Below are 16,377 nucleotides of genomic sequence, written 5' to 3' on the forward strand. Positions count from 1 at the left end.
TTCTTTAATACACTCATAGTAAAAGATTTCATGTTTTATTTACGTCTTGAAATGCACGACCAGCAACTTAGTCAGATGGTTTAGGATTTATTCTTAAAAACTCCTAAAATAGAAATACAGTTTATTTAAAAGATTATTAAATTGAAGTATATATGTATTATGTAAAAATTGGTCATTTGAGAAGTTTGACATTTATAAGTTTGAATTTGTCAATTTGTTTTTTCATTTATATCATCGCTTTTTTCCAACAAAAAAAAATATACATATATGAAAAAAAATTCAGTTCATTAAATTATATAACTTTGGTCACACAATAATGCAGTATTCAATTCTATTATTGAAATCCCAGAGAAGAAGTGCTCATTATTAAACCAGTATTTTTTTTAAGTGATTTTTAAATAGTTTAAAACTATACAAAAACACATAGGGCTAACATGAAGTGTTCTTCCCAGGGCCTTTTAGCATCATGGTAATCTGATGCTATAATCTTAACTATGATGGTATCTGAAGTGGTTTTCTTTTAGATTATGTTATGGATGTACATGTGATGCTATAATGTTTAGAAACAAGATGGTATTTCAATTTCCCCTGTTAACTAGGATGCTAAATAAAATATCTGGGGAGAACACTGTTAAGCATGATTCATAAATCAAATCAACACAATGGTTTGGGGATTTTCTTGCATCGTTTCTTAAGTCTGAAAATAGATTCACATTGTATGTCCACAATGGATATTTATATTATTGTTTTGTTATTATATTAACTAATGTAGTGTGCTTGACAGTATGATAGGGTATTTTATACCAACTAATATTGTCCATTATTTATAATATCGTCGTCTTTACCCAGTGGAGACCAAAATTCTATTAAACTTTGTACATTATAAATGTCATTTGATGTTTTTGAGGGACATACACCAAATCTGTAAATACTGTTGAATGTTAATGGTAAATATAACAATATACCACATTTGAAAATACCATTGAAAGCTCATGTTTGATACTAACATATCTAAATTGTATATTGTTTACTAATCAGTGATTAAAAAAATGTTTGATTTTACCATGGAAACCGTTGGAGAAAAGTACCGTCATGCAGGTTATCAGATTGAGTGGTATTTTCATACACAATGAACTTTGTACTTCACATATGTTTTTTTTTGTATTCCTTCATTGTAGACAGATTTGAAATAAATTATCTCTTTGCACTCAAAAAGTTTTATTACTCTGAGCCATCTCACAAGAAAACAGTGTACATACTTTGTTATCTTGAAGCCTCACTGGCTGATTGGTCCAATTACTTAAACTACTGTTGACACTATCTACACTACAGTTGTGAGTTCCAACCCTTCACATTGAGGGTGTGTTCAACTTCAATCTTAATGGACTAAACTGCTACTTTTGCATAGGTAATATACTTCTGTACTAAAAATCTGTAGTACTTTAAATTTACTTATAATATTTAGTACTTTATCTTTACCTTTAAATTATTGTAATATTTAGGTACCTGTCTCTTACAGTACTTTATCTGTACTGTAATTTTTTTGGTACAGAAATAATTAAAGTGATCACAAAATTCCATGTTTAAAAATCATAATTTTAAGAGATTTGAAAAAGATATAAACTTTCAATGTCAAATGAATGTGCTGAAAATGTAAAGGTGTAACCAAAATTCTGCAGTACTTAAATTTCAAGTACAAATCAAGTACTGTAAAATACAAGTACCTAAATATTATAATAATTTTAAAGTAACAAAATAGTTCTGAAAATTATAAGTAAATTTCCAGTATTAGAGATTTCTGGTTCAGAATTAGTACTTACACAAAAGTAGCTTTGTAGGACTGTCAGTATTCCTCTTGTTAAATTGGCTATTCTTTAGGGCTACTCCTCCTTTCTCAACCAATAAGAACTGACAGCCATGCAATAACCATTGGTGCTTAAAATGCCATGAAATAATATTTGTTCTTTAATTATCAGATGACTACAAGTTACTTCTATTTGCAATATTATACAAGGATTGTCTTTCTTTGGTTATTTCTTCTTCACTTAGTGTTGTATCCTAGATTTAAATAGTCAATCTATACTACTTTAGATGTAGGTCAAATATATCTTGTGTATAGAATGATCATGAGGGTGCATGTCAATCTGGCAGGTTTTATCTTGCCTGACCCGATTTTCATAGTTCATTGCTCATTGTAATGTTTTTTTGCGTTTTTGTCTGTTTTTCAAGCAATAGGTCATTTATATAAGGTGTATCGAATGATTGTAAGGTGTACATGTCTATCTGTCAGATTTTTTTCTGGCCTTGACCTCATTCTCATACTATAGTACATCTTTAAAATGTCAAGTTTTTTAAATACTTTCAGTAAAACTTTACCATTTTAAGACTTTCAACATAAAATCAATAAAGAAAAGCAGAAGCAAAGACTGGTCGATGTGTACACTTTTGTTCATCTTTTTTTTATATCACAGATGAGAGGCGAAAGGACATTCAAACTCATAAGTCTACTTGAAATTAAACTGACAATATTATCATGTCTGAAAAAGACAAAAAACATAGAAACCCAAGGACTAAGCAACACAAACCCCACACAAAACTAGGAGGTATCTCATGTGTCCTGAAAGGGTAAGAAGATCCTGCTCCATATGTGGCACCCTCAAGTACTCTTGTTTAGTACATACCTTGTAATAAGTCTCATCCGATAGGTCACAAATGGGGGAAAAGTGAGATTGTAGTTACGACATTTGTAACATATCCGACCGCTATCATCTGGTAAAATAATATTCCATAACAGTGAACCTTCTCATGATGGTGTCCGTACAATTTACTCTTTTTCCCGATGTTTCCAAAGAAACTAAATAAAATTCCCACTTGTAAATGATCTATGACAGTTGTTTATAACTCTGTTAAATCGACAAAATTTGGCGAGCAACCCAATCAGTCATAACAGGTTACTGTGACAATAATACATACAGAGCAGGCATATAAAACATGAATAATCAACATAATGATTTAACATTTTATTGATAAACAAACCAAGAGTCACATATTACAGTACTGCAACTATACTTTATGTTACAAACATTGTAGAGAAGATAAAACCAAAAAAAGAAGTAGCCTTACACAATGGCTTGTACTGTGCAAAACACGTTCTTCATGAAGTCTACAGGGCGTTTTCGCGAAAATGTCCAATGCCGTAGCTTCATTATCATTATTTCTGTTGAAACAATTTGAGGCCCAATAGCAGCTCATAGACAACCAACACAAAATAATATAAACGAAATGAATATATTTAAGCTAATTAGGCACAAAAAATGAGATCAATTATATGATTGACAAAAAAAAATGTTCTTAATAATCAAAAAGAGATAAATAAAATTACACACTATTTTAAAAACCTTCTTCATAAATAAATCCGAATGAAACATCTAAAAAAATGGGGGTGGGGGGGGGGGGGTGATGGCAACCATTTTGATGTGTGATCGATTGCTCTTCCGGAGCACCTTAGATCACCCCTATTTTTTGGTGGGGTTCATGTTGCTCCTTCTTTAGTTTTCTATGTTGTGTCATGTGTACTATTATTTATCTGGTTGTTATTTTCATTTTTAGCCATGGCGTTGTCAGTTTATTTTCGATATATTAATTTGACTGATCCTCTTGTATCTTTCGTATCTCTTTTGGCTACGATTTGGAATGTTCTACTTTGTTTTTCGTTCATTTTTTTAGATGAATAAATCCGTTAGTTTTCTTGTTTGAATTGTTTTACATTGTTATTTCGGGGCCTTTTATAGCTGACTATTCGGTATGGGCTTTGCTCATTGTTGAAGGCTGTATGGTGACCTATAGTTGTTAATTTCTGTGTCATTTTGGTCTCTTGTGGAGAGATGTCTCATTGGCAATCATACCACATCTTCTTTTTTTTATATCTAAAGCAGCATCATATCAAATTGAATAAATGTCCAAGTGTAGACGAATTAGAAATATTACTTTGCAAAGTTTTAAAGGAGAAACAATGTCCTAGTGGTTGGTAGGGTATATAAAAGCCACGAAGTCAATCAATTGAACAACTTGCAACGGTCTAGTTTTGTCTGATATTTAAAAAATGAACATTTTGAAATGAGATAATGTCATTAAATATTAAAACGGATAACCAGTATGACAGTATAAGTTGAATATGATTAAAGTGTGTTTTTATTGGTTCAAACATTTACAAGAATAATTGGATTTTAGTAGTCAGTTTAAGTCAATTGAATGATACGTTATAATATTGACTTGCAAGACAAAAATTCAGAGTACTTACATCTATCTACCTGCTACCGATATTTGACATATGTTTTTAGATTGTTTGCAAATATGCCTAACATGCTGTTTAGTTCTTGAAAACAATGTCACATGAAAAATAAAACGAAGGTAAAAGACTGGTTCTGGTGACTAAATCGGTGTTCAAAAGTCATTCTTTGAGCCCATTCAAAATATGAAAATTGATCGTTTTTACAATATTGCATATACTATTTATTTGTATCTGTTTATATTTGGGTCATTATAAAAAAAAACTTGCAAACTTTGATAAGAAAACTTTTTGGAAAATGATGTCATTGTTTTAAAATTTTAGATATGTCCTCCTTTTCTATAATATTATGGCAACTACATTCAGAAATATGCAATGGGAAAATGAAGAGTTTTTTCAATTTTAACAACTATATGTCATCCTCTGTTAGAACCATGTCAATAGTGTTACCAATATAAAACATGTATTTAGTTACTAAACAAATCAGATTTTCTATCAAACTAGCAAAATTTGATGACTCCCATACCACCTTACACTGAATATATGTAAAATGTGTAAGATTAAACGATTAGATAATGCATAATCCTTTGGATACATCATACACAAAAAAAAATTTGCTAATAAAAAAAATATTGCATTTTTAAATAGTGACACCACTGACCCTTCAGTAACTCCAACGACACAAAAGTATCACCATTGACTGCACATTTAAAATTTTACTTTTGAAGTACTGAACACAAAACGAAGAACAATGAGAAAAAGAAAAAGAAGAAGAAAATATTCTTAGGCTAAACAATCTCAAATTATATATATAACATAACATCAATAACTTAAAATATCAATAATGTTACTTAAGGTGGTATGGGTGTCTTCCTCAATCTTGGATTGTAAAAAAACGGGAAACAAAGGTCCAGATTTTCTATCAAGTTAGCAAAATTTGATGCAGGAATGCAGATAATAAAATGTGAATTTTCATTGAAAAGAACCAATTTATAAGAATACAACTTATAAATATTAATACTTTTGCAAATATTGATTATTTTTTGTTGTTAAAAAAAAAATTGACATTTTAAGGGGAGGTAACTCTAAAACAGTGCATTTTCTGAAGGATTCTACATGGAATTTTCCTATTTTGAATTTTAGCCGGAAAAAAACATACTATGACCCTATCTTTTCTTTTGATATTCTCAAAGCATTGTTTGAAAGCTATCTTTTGCTTAAGTATTTAACAATTCTTTCATTTTGTTTATTTTTTAATCCCAAAATGGTGTTTTTTCCTGTATAAACCATACAAAATGTGTCATTTTGTCACGTCCTGTAGCTTGAAAAAATGCGCGGTGACCTATCATTTTTATTATATTTTTCAACATATATTAATAGATACTACGTTTTGGCGAAGTATGAACAAATTCTATCATTTTTATTTTAGACTCCCATACCACCTTGATAGTGTTACCAGCACAATGCAGCATAAACCAGTTTGTGAATTGATATTTTTCGTGTGTTTTCTATGTTGTGAAGTTTTACTATTGTTTCAGAAAAAGGGAGAAGGTTTGGTACCATTAATAAAAACGTTTAATCCCGCTGTAAATGTTTGCACCTGTCCTAAGTCAGGAATCTGATGTACAGTAGTTGTCGTTTGTTTATGTAATTTTTATGTGTTTTTCATGTCTCGTTTTTTATATAGATTAGACCGTTGGTTTTCCCGTTTAAATAGTTTTACACAGTCAAGTAATTTTGGGGCCCTTTATATATAGCTTGTTGTTTGGTGTAAGCCAAGGCTCCGTGCTGAAGGCCGTACATTGACCTTGAATATGTCATAAATAATATGATTGTTTGCTTGTTAAACACGAAAGAAACACATACAAATGCTGAATGTCATAGTATATTATGATGATACTTTATAAATAGAGATTCATTGGATCGTTTACTGATGTAATTTTGTAATTGAATTAAGCGTCATGTTATCTTATAAATTAAAATCGAAATTTAATCCAATCTTATTACCATCATCATGAATTCAGTTCTATCTAATGTACTAGCTCATGCACAGACAAAAACACACGTCAACAGAAAGAGCTATCTGGTTACATATAACTAGACTTGTGTTATAATTGATGGTATGATTTCAAAATGACTATCAAAAATAGATAATTTGACAGAAAAATAAATAATAGTAAAAGATTCTCATATACTATGCATATGGACTTTAAGTTATTAAGAAATGCATTGACAAGGGAAAGGATATAATGTCTTAGATCCGAAAACTGCATGAAAACGGTATAGTTCAAAATCGCTGTTGCCAAATGAGGCGTTACATAATAACGAAGTAAACAAAATGATATATTTAAAACTTACTATAAGAAATTTATGGTTGGATTTATAACCTTTGCAAACAGAACTTCATTCGAAAGCATCGAACAATTATGTGTATTATTTAGAGAAACTATGATGATGCTTTAGTGGAAGCTCATAAAAATATATTACTAACCAAAACATTTTTGTTTACTAGATGGCAGATAAGAAACAATGAATTTATGAAACAAACCTGAACAATTAAGACCATAAACACTGACAGCGATGCTGCTGAAAGTTGCTAGATAATGGAGGAAAAACAATTAACAATGTGGTGCAATCAGATCTCACAGTTGATTTCAAATAGAAAATTTAAAATTCGAATAGTCATCTTATCTTTGAGAACATATCATATCTTTTTGAATTCATTGTTCTCATTACCACTTGCGAGATGTATTTTACATATAATATGCTTCAAATCAAAAGAAATAATACTATTGCATAGACTAAAATAGTTTTCTATAAATATTCACAAGACCTTCACCTCCAGCAACATATAGTAAGCCACGGTATGAACTGAAATTTATAATTGAAGGATTCATTAGACCTTCCAAACCTTCATGCACTGTTTTATGCTTTCCTTCGGGAGCAACGTGTTGCAATTTCCCATTTGTACAAGTGATATACATAGTTCCATTCGGTAATATTGTGGCTTTACTCGGTTCACCTGGAAAACTACGCTTTGAAAATTTCATGCACCGTTTCGCGTTTTTCGAAATTTTGCAACACAAAAGTTTTTTTTTCGAGTTTTTATCTTTCAAAAATATTCTGTCTTCTGTCGCACAAAGTATGCCGTGTTTAGAAACTGACATTCTAAGTGGCTTAATTTTACAGGTCTTCGTATCAATGAAAACTAGACCAAATTCGTCAACAGTAACAAAAAAACGTTCGTCGAGTTTGGCAATACAATAACAGGGGCTTTCTTTTATGACAATTGAATTAATTTCCTCGGCTTTATCTACGTCATAAATACAAATTGAATTCTGTGTATTCTCTACCTCTTTGTCTTTGTGCAATGTTATTGCCACTTCTTTGTAATCAAGAGCTACAATATGCCACGGTTTTCCCTTTAAATGAGCAGTATTGCTGCTATCATAACTTGGGTCAAATATAACGATCTTGTTCTCCATATAGGAAACTAAAACTAGTCTTCCATCATTCATAAAAACGCCCCCAGTTGGCTCGTCGACAACTCCTTGATAATTCAGACAAACTTGTCTTTCCAGAACAAATAATTTCTTTCCAAGTTTTGAACCTGCAAAATATAATCTATGATATGCTGTATTTATATCATCGGACAATCTACTGTTAGGAAGGAGATATATTCTAAACTGTTCAAATTGTAACACGATTCTGGGGCATAGAAAATTTATTTGATACTATATTATTCTATGACTAAAACACTTAAAATTTAAAATGGAAATGGGGAATGTGTCAAAGAGACAACAACCCGACCATAGAACAGACAACAGCAGAAGGTCACAAATAGGTCTTCCAACATTTAGGAATGTCTGGTCCTCAATACTCTTCAACTTCGTACTTTATTTGGCCTTTTAAACATTTTTTTATTCGAGCGTCACTGGTGAGTCTTTTGTACACGAAACGCGCGTCTGAAGTAAAATTTTATCCTATTATTTATGATGAGTTTATTATCAGCTAGCCCCTAAACAAACATATGTGATAATTAACTGTTTTTATTGGCTACAGACGGAAAATATCACGGGAGGTGTATGTAAGATTTGGAACAGCTAAGGTAGATACATGTTTCTTACATTTAACTACGATTGAAGCAAATATCGCTATTTTACTAAGTTTAGTTGGAGGACAATAGTCTGCTACTAGTAATTATCGCATATGACTGGACACTAATAGATAGATTTGTTACGTTTTTAGATTGTTAACTTTCAATGAATGTAGCATTGTGTTGTAAACTATTGGTTGGGTAATCTTTCTCTGGCTTTAAAGCTAAAAATCTTGTTATTAATATGTTTATATTGTATTCGGTCTTGCGTTTGAAGCAGCCACACTGTCAATTATACACTAACGCATTTTAATGTAACCCGTAATAATTCACAGTGTTATGATTTGGAAGGACGCAACGAATTACCAAAATTCAAGCAATTTAACACATTCGAGACCGATAATGCAGATATTTTGGATAACCCGTTAGGCACTTATGTGAACCTACGCTACATGGAATGATATTCAAGCCACAAGTCAATTGGCAAAAAACCCATACAGAAGAGTAACAGAAATAGACCTCAAAACTTAAAAAAAGATATCTTTGTCCTCTTGGTCTATTATAAGAGTACTGCAATTATATTGACCATTACTAGACTATATTCACTTAAGTTTCCGTTTTATTAAAATTATCTTCAATACAGTAGAAAACAACGAGAACAAATGCGTAGGCCTAATGATTTATTATTGCGTTTGAATGCAACACAAATTGTAATCAATCCTTTACCAAACTTTTCCGAGATTTTGTCATTCAGGATAGAAAACTCAAAGTTTGGTTTTACTTGAGAAAGATGAAAAAAATGCTTTCTTGAGAAAACTAGAATACGGCGTTAATTAATGTTTATCATGCATCTAGCTTTGCGTTGAAGTGCCAATATACAGTAGCCTTTAAAATCAATACGACCTGGTAAAAAATGTAAAACAAAAGATGACACAGTACTAAAACAAAATGGAAAAAGGAAAACATTGTAATATATGCACTGACATACAAGTAGAAAATATCTTACGATGTTGGTGTTTACTTATGTATGAGGAAACAAATATAATTCAACCAAAAAAAATCCGGTTCATATCTTGCCGTTGTTTGGGTCCACCATAACGTTTTTGGCTTCATTTGAGTAAGAATTAATGCTTTAAATTAAAACGTATATGTTGATTACAAAAATCATATTTATTTTTTTCAAATAAAAAACGTTTTTTTTTTCTTCAAAATTGCAAAAATGTTCAATTTTCAGCAGTATTTTTTGCAAAAACGAAATCGACGAAATATATTTTTTGTCAAAATTTGATAATAATTAAATGTCTTCATGGGAAAAATTCTTACCGTCAAAAATAAACTGTTGGATATGCCCTTAAATGTTAGAATAGGAGCAGCTGCTTCGGTTATTGAAGCAAACACTCATAAGGCAATACAAGTAGATAAACCTTATCCTGTAGATAAAACAGATTTATAAGGTGTTCGTGGTGCAAAGTTACCTGCTCGTTGCAATAGGAAAGCTCACTTCATTTCACGATTTTGATATTTTGGATGATGTCAGTATGCCATTTATTCAGTCCGAGACTTCATGTATGATAAAAAAATCTCAGATAAGTTTCCCTAAACAATTTCTGTCATTAAAATACGGAATGACAGAATGTTTTTGAAGTCGAGGATTAGTTCGGATTGGCACAAACATTTTTTTCTTACGTTACATTTCAACTTAGACAAAGAGTTATTTTTCCTGTTGAAATGGATATTTTTTCTAAGAAACACATCAGGAGTAATCGAACCAGACTTTCCACTTGTACAACACACAATAACTTGGGAGAACGGTGTTTAATGTAAACATATATTATCAAACATTCTGTATTTGAAATCTTAACTCCTATTAATAACATTGATACAAAAAAAAATACCGTTGGAATTTTATTAGAATGTAAGATAACAGAAATCAGATTTAAAAAAGTATCAAATCAGGTAAATAATTTCAATCAAATGAACATTATATGAATAATGATTCCGAGTTCGGCACTGTTCTTTCAAAATCAAATTCAAATAAAACTCACAATCATCTGATTCAGCTATTGACTCTGTTAGAGCAATATCAGCAAGCGTTTGTAATTGATTTAAAAAAAAAATGGGATGTAAAAAAATAAACAGACAAATCGTTGACACGGGCGACGCAAGTCCATCAAGACCCTTTCCGTATCGAACATGTCGAATTACTCCGAAAATAAAGGAAGAAATAAACGTCTTTCTGGACGAAAAACTTATTTGTTTATATCGGTACGAAAAATACCTCACAAATTCCTACTAGATACATTCGAGTTTGTTGGTCTATAATCGATGCCAGATAAAGTACAATAGAAGGCATTACCGCTTTTTACTACATGTAGCCCGGGGACAAACGAACTTTAATGTAACCCATTAGAATTTACGGGGTTATATTGATATCATATAACATAAAATTGAGAATGGAAATGGGGAATGTGTCAAAGAGACAACAACCCGACCAAATAAAAAAACCACAACAGCAGAAGGTCACCAACAGGTCTTCAATGTAGCGAGAAATTCCCGCACCCAGAGGCGTCCTTCAGCTGGCCCCTAAACAAATATATACTAGTTCAGTGATAATGAACGCCATACTCATTTCCAAATTGTACACAAGAAACTAAAATTAAAATAATACAAGACTAACAAAGGCCAGAGGCTCCTGACTTGGGACAGGCGCAAAAATGCGGCGGGGTTAAACATGTTTATGAGATCTCAACCCTCCCCCTATACCTCTAACCAATGTAGAAAAGTAAACGCATAACAATACGCACATTAAAATTCAGTTCAAGAGAAGTCCGAGTCTGATGTCAGAAGATGTAACCAAAGAAAATAAACAAAATGACAAAAAAATAATACATAAATAACAACAGACTACTAGCAGTTAACTGACATGCCAGCTCCAGACTTCTATTAAACTGACTGAAAGATTATGATTTTATCATATGAACATCAGGCACAATCCTTCCCATTAGGGGTTTAGTATCATACCATCATAACATATATGAGAAGAACATAACCCGTGTCATGCCAACAACTGTTTTCAGAATAAATGTGTTTATAGATATAGGAAGATGTGGTGTGAGTGCCAATGAGACAATTCTCCATACAAATAACAATTTAAAAAGTAAACCATTATAGGTTAAAGTACGGCCTTCAACACGGAGCCTTAGCTCACACCGAACAACAAGCTATAAAGGGCCCCAAAATTACTAGTGTAAAACCATTCAAACGGGAAAACCAACGGTCTTATCTATATTAACAAAACGAGAAACGAGAAACACGTATATATTACATAAACAAACGACAACTACTGTACATCAGATTCCTGACTTAGGACAGGTGCAAACATTTGCAGCGGGATTAAACGTTTTAATGGATCCAAACCTTCTCCCTTCTTCTGAAACAATAGCATAACATCACAACAAAGAAAAAGTTCCGATGCAAAGACCTTATCAGTGACTCAATATTAACGCCAAAATATGAAATCTTTAATGACTTGACAACAGTATCGTAATTATATCCCTTCTTAATAAGTCTATTCAAAGGATTTGTAAGTTTTTGAGGTGAAGACTGACACCTTTGTGCTTTATAAAGAATATTTTCATAAAAATTGGATGTGAAATACCTGAACGTATAAGAAGTCTGCATGTTGAGCTATATTTACGAATGATGTCTTTATACCGATGATAAAATTTAGTAAATGTTTTGACTAGTTTGTGATATCGAAAACCCTGGTGTAATAATTTTTTCAGTAATACATAAATTTCTGTCGTTAAAATCTAAAACATTGTTACATACACGAGCGAATCGTACAAGTTGAGATATATAAACACCGTAAGATGGTGACAAGGGAACGTCACCATCTAAAAACGGATAATTAACGATAGGAAATGAAAAATCATCCCTATGATCATAAATTTTAGTATTCAGCTTTCCGTTAGTGATATAGATATCAAGATCGAGGAAAGAGCAGTGGTCATTGTTAGTATTAGCTTTATTTAAAGTAAGTTCAACAGGATAAATTTCATTAATATACATACTGAAGTCGTCATTATTGAGAGCCAAAATATCATCCAAATATCTAAAAGTATTAAAAATGTATTAAATTTGTTAATCAGATGTTGTTTCGATGGGTCTTTGCTTATTTGTCATAAATTGTAACTCATAACAATACAAAACAGGTCCGCAATAAGTGGTGCACAGTTAGTCCCCATTGGAATTCCGATAATCTGACGATATACAGAATCCCCAAAGCGAACAAAAATGTTATCTAGTAAAACTTCAAGGGCATATATAGTATCAAAGCATGTCTAATTAACATAGTTCTTTTGTTTATTGCTACTAAAAAATGACCTAAAAGAGTTTGAACATATATATTCACATTCTGATTTTTTGAATGCCCATTTAATTAGGTGTGTGAATTTTTTCCTAATGAGAATGTGAGGCAATGTGGTATACAGGGTAGAAAAATCAAACTTTGAACAGATTCAAAATCACCAATATAAGCATGCAATTTATCAAGTACTTCCAACGAGTTTTTGACATTCCAAAAGTAATTTATTCCACTATTTTCGAAGGCCTTATTTGAACAATTTATTATCAGGTTTTTAATTGTACCAAGTGTGCTGGTAAGAAGAATAGACAATTTAGTAGTTGAACAATGGCTTGAAGACGAAATAAATCTATATTTGTAAGGGGTTTTGTGTAGCTTCGGAAGCCAATACATAGTTGGGACTTTCATTGTATTTGGCTCTGCTTGTAAAGCGGTGGCTAAAAGTTTATGTTTGTTACAGATTTCGTTTTCTGAAAATGGAGTCAGTTGGAATGTTGGTGAATTGGTGATTTCCTTTTTCAGAACCTCAATGTAAAATTTACGTCAAACAATAATAATATTATTAGCAGCTTTATCGGCCGGGACAAAAACAAATTCCTTGGCTAGTTCTTTTAGTTTATGTTTGATACGAGAAAAAGGTTTATTGTGGTTATTGTTAATAGTAAAATATTCTTTAAAATGTTGGACACGTATATCAACTATCTTCATTACTGAATTAAAAAAAGAGTCCAAAGATTTTTTGTCAGCTTTTTCCCGATTTATTCATTTCATACAGTAAGTATGGAGTGAGTCGTGGATGATATTACGACACTCATTCCAATTAATAATTGACGGGGGACGATATTTAGGTCCTTTACTGAGGAATGATATTAACTCTCGGTCTTGAACGATGTTAAGATCTCCTGTTATAACATGGGAAATGGGTCCATAAATATATTCGGAATTACTGCAATTACATGAAGTAGGTGTATTTTCACTGATATTAACATCTTTACACAATTGACTATAATTAAACACAAATTTCCGGTAGATTTCTTGTAAATATAACAAATAAGAGGTAGCTCAGTATTGTCAAAATATCCACGAATTTGTTCTTTAACAGAATGGTCGTTAAATATACCGGCAATATTTACAAAATCAAACCTTTATTGACATACTTAATTTTAATAAAATGTTTTTAATGATCTTCAGGGCGATCAATTTTGGGAAATAATTTAGAATAACAATATGCCATAATAATTTGAACAATTTCATACTTAGGACTGATATATGAAATTGTGTTGCAATCCTCCAAAATTTTATTAACTTATTAACCGGTAACGAACAGAGTTTTGTTAACAGATAATGTCTGCCGTTGTTTTTTGAAATAGAAATTAGGTCCGAAATATTGGTATGATTTGCCCGAAATTTTCTTTGATTGCGATTTGTTCTACGACCGTGAGAACGGTTTTCACGAATAGTTTTAGAAACTATACCCAAAATGTTAACGAAATTGGTTCTAGATATATTACCAATTCCCATGATATTATCATTTAGACCGAGAGGGTAAACTGTCTGTAATTTTTTAATCCAATTTAATTCAATTATTTTCCGTGATCGTACAAACTTTAAATGCGACTCACCAGGCTGCTTATTTACTACTTCTAAAGGTTGAACTGCTAAATATTTAAAAGGATGGTTGTGCTTCTTAAGTTGTTGATAAATGATACTTTTGAATTTATTGGGTCTTTTAAAACGATACGGATGTTCTTGAGTGCGTTTAGATAAATATCGTCCAGTTTCTCTTACGTACTGAATACCACATCCCGGTTTGTTTCATGTGAGTAAATAAATAATACTGTTTGTTTTTCAAGTTATATCAGTTTCAAAATTAAACGAAAATGTGCGACCATTAAACGTGGACCTTACCGTATTGTTGGTGGAAAGACGGTGACATGTAAGTCATTTTTTGGCATGACACTTATCGATAGAAGGGTAACCACGATTTTTATTGTTAAAATGTTAGCGATGGTAGTATTTTTAGATAACCGAATTTGAAGATTGAGACGTGTATATACCCTTTCAACAAATTTAGTATTTAGTATTTTTCCATTTCTAAGCTTCATAATTGTTAGTTAGTGAATTATATATTAAAGGAGCAAAGATTGGCGTCCAGAATATGAACCAGCATACAATAATTTAAGTTATGTAAAATTGATAAATTTGTTCGGCTAAAAATGTCAAACGCTATAAGTATTAATTACCCGAAAAAGATAGGGTATATCAGGGTAGGACTGATGGCTGACTAAATAGTAGAATGGGGCTGAATATTGAAATACTACGTTTCGATAAATATTCCTACAGTAATAAACTAGAGCAGTTCTCGCTCGGACACACACTCCATAATCTAGTATGTTATAAGAGCATAAACCTGAAGCACGGGGAGGCACTCTACTGCCTCCATACGGCACTAAAGACAAACTCTGTAAAAAATAAAATTGAGAATGGAAATGGGGAATGTGTCAAAGAGACAACAACCAATATCTATCAAGTGAATATACCTGAATTTATGCTTTGTGCACTGACTCGACAATGCTGGTTGATTCATGCATGTACGTCATTTGCGGTCGTGAACTAGGTACAGGGATAAGTTGGTAGAGGCAATAAAAGCAAGCAGCACTTATGTTAAAATCTGTTACGTTAAATGTTACTAGTGACAAAACGTACATTATTATAAAATATCAAAGTATGACGCAGCTTGTGTTTCATAAAGTAAAATTAGATTTTTGATCGTTTTGATGTACAACGAACGTCAAACAGAGACACACTTAGTATGCAGGTTCATTTAAGATATATAAGGTACATAACAATCAAACAAGAATAGTGATAACTTTATAGAATTGATAGAAACCCTCAGACTTATCGTCTCGTTTTATAAACATTTTACCATTATAAATATAAATTATTACATTAATACAAGTGGATTATCGGATTTATCCAATCTCGATAGTTAAATTATTAATTTTAAAGTCCGATGCCTCAATTTATAATTTAACTATCGAGATTGGATAAATCCGATATTCCACGCGTTACTATGTAACAATCTGTTTCTCTAATGATTAAAAGAAAATTTTCTTTTTTTCTTAACCATGTTAACCAAAATCCCCTTCAAGTGCCTTCTATTTTGCACGAAGTTGTCAATTTCATTAACACCTGTTAGAACATTTTGATCGTTTCGAGGAGATGAGAAAGGTTATGAACCTTTGACTTAGCCAATTATCTTCTAAGATCACCGTTAACCACACGTTGGTTAAATTTTTTTATACAATGAGTTTGGAAAGGAATAAATGTCCATATAATTAGAGAAGTCTTTTTATTTTAAAATTACAGAAATTACCCTACTTACTATTGAGATCAATTTTACTATTTCTAATATCCTTGCTTAGTCTCAAATTGGCCATTTTTCCATCCGACACATATTCTGATAAATATACGTTCAGGAAATCTGGATTCCCATTCAGATAGTAAGTAGCTTGTTCAGCAGTTATTTCTGAAACAAATTGTCAAAATGTTATACATATAATCAATATGGTTTAAGTCAATTGCATGCTGCACGATTCCATCATTATTGAAGCCCTGCATCCATCA

Source organism: Mytilus galloprovincialis, chromosome 13 (genome assembly GCF_965363235.1).
Source record: "Mytilus galloprovincialis chromosome 13, xbMytGall1.hap1.1, whole genome shotgun sequence".
Classification (NCBI taxonomy): Eukaryota; Metazoa; Mollusca; class Bivalvia; order Mytilida; family Mytilidae; genus Mytilus; species Mytilus galloprovincialis.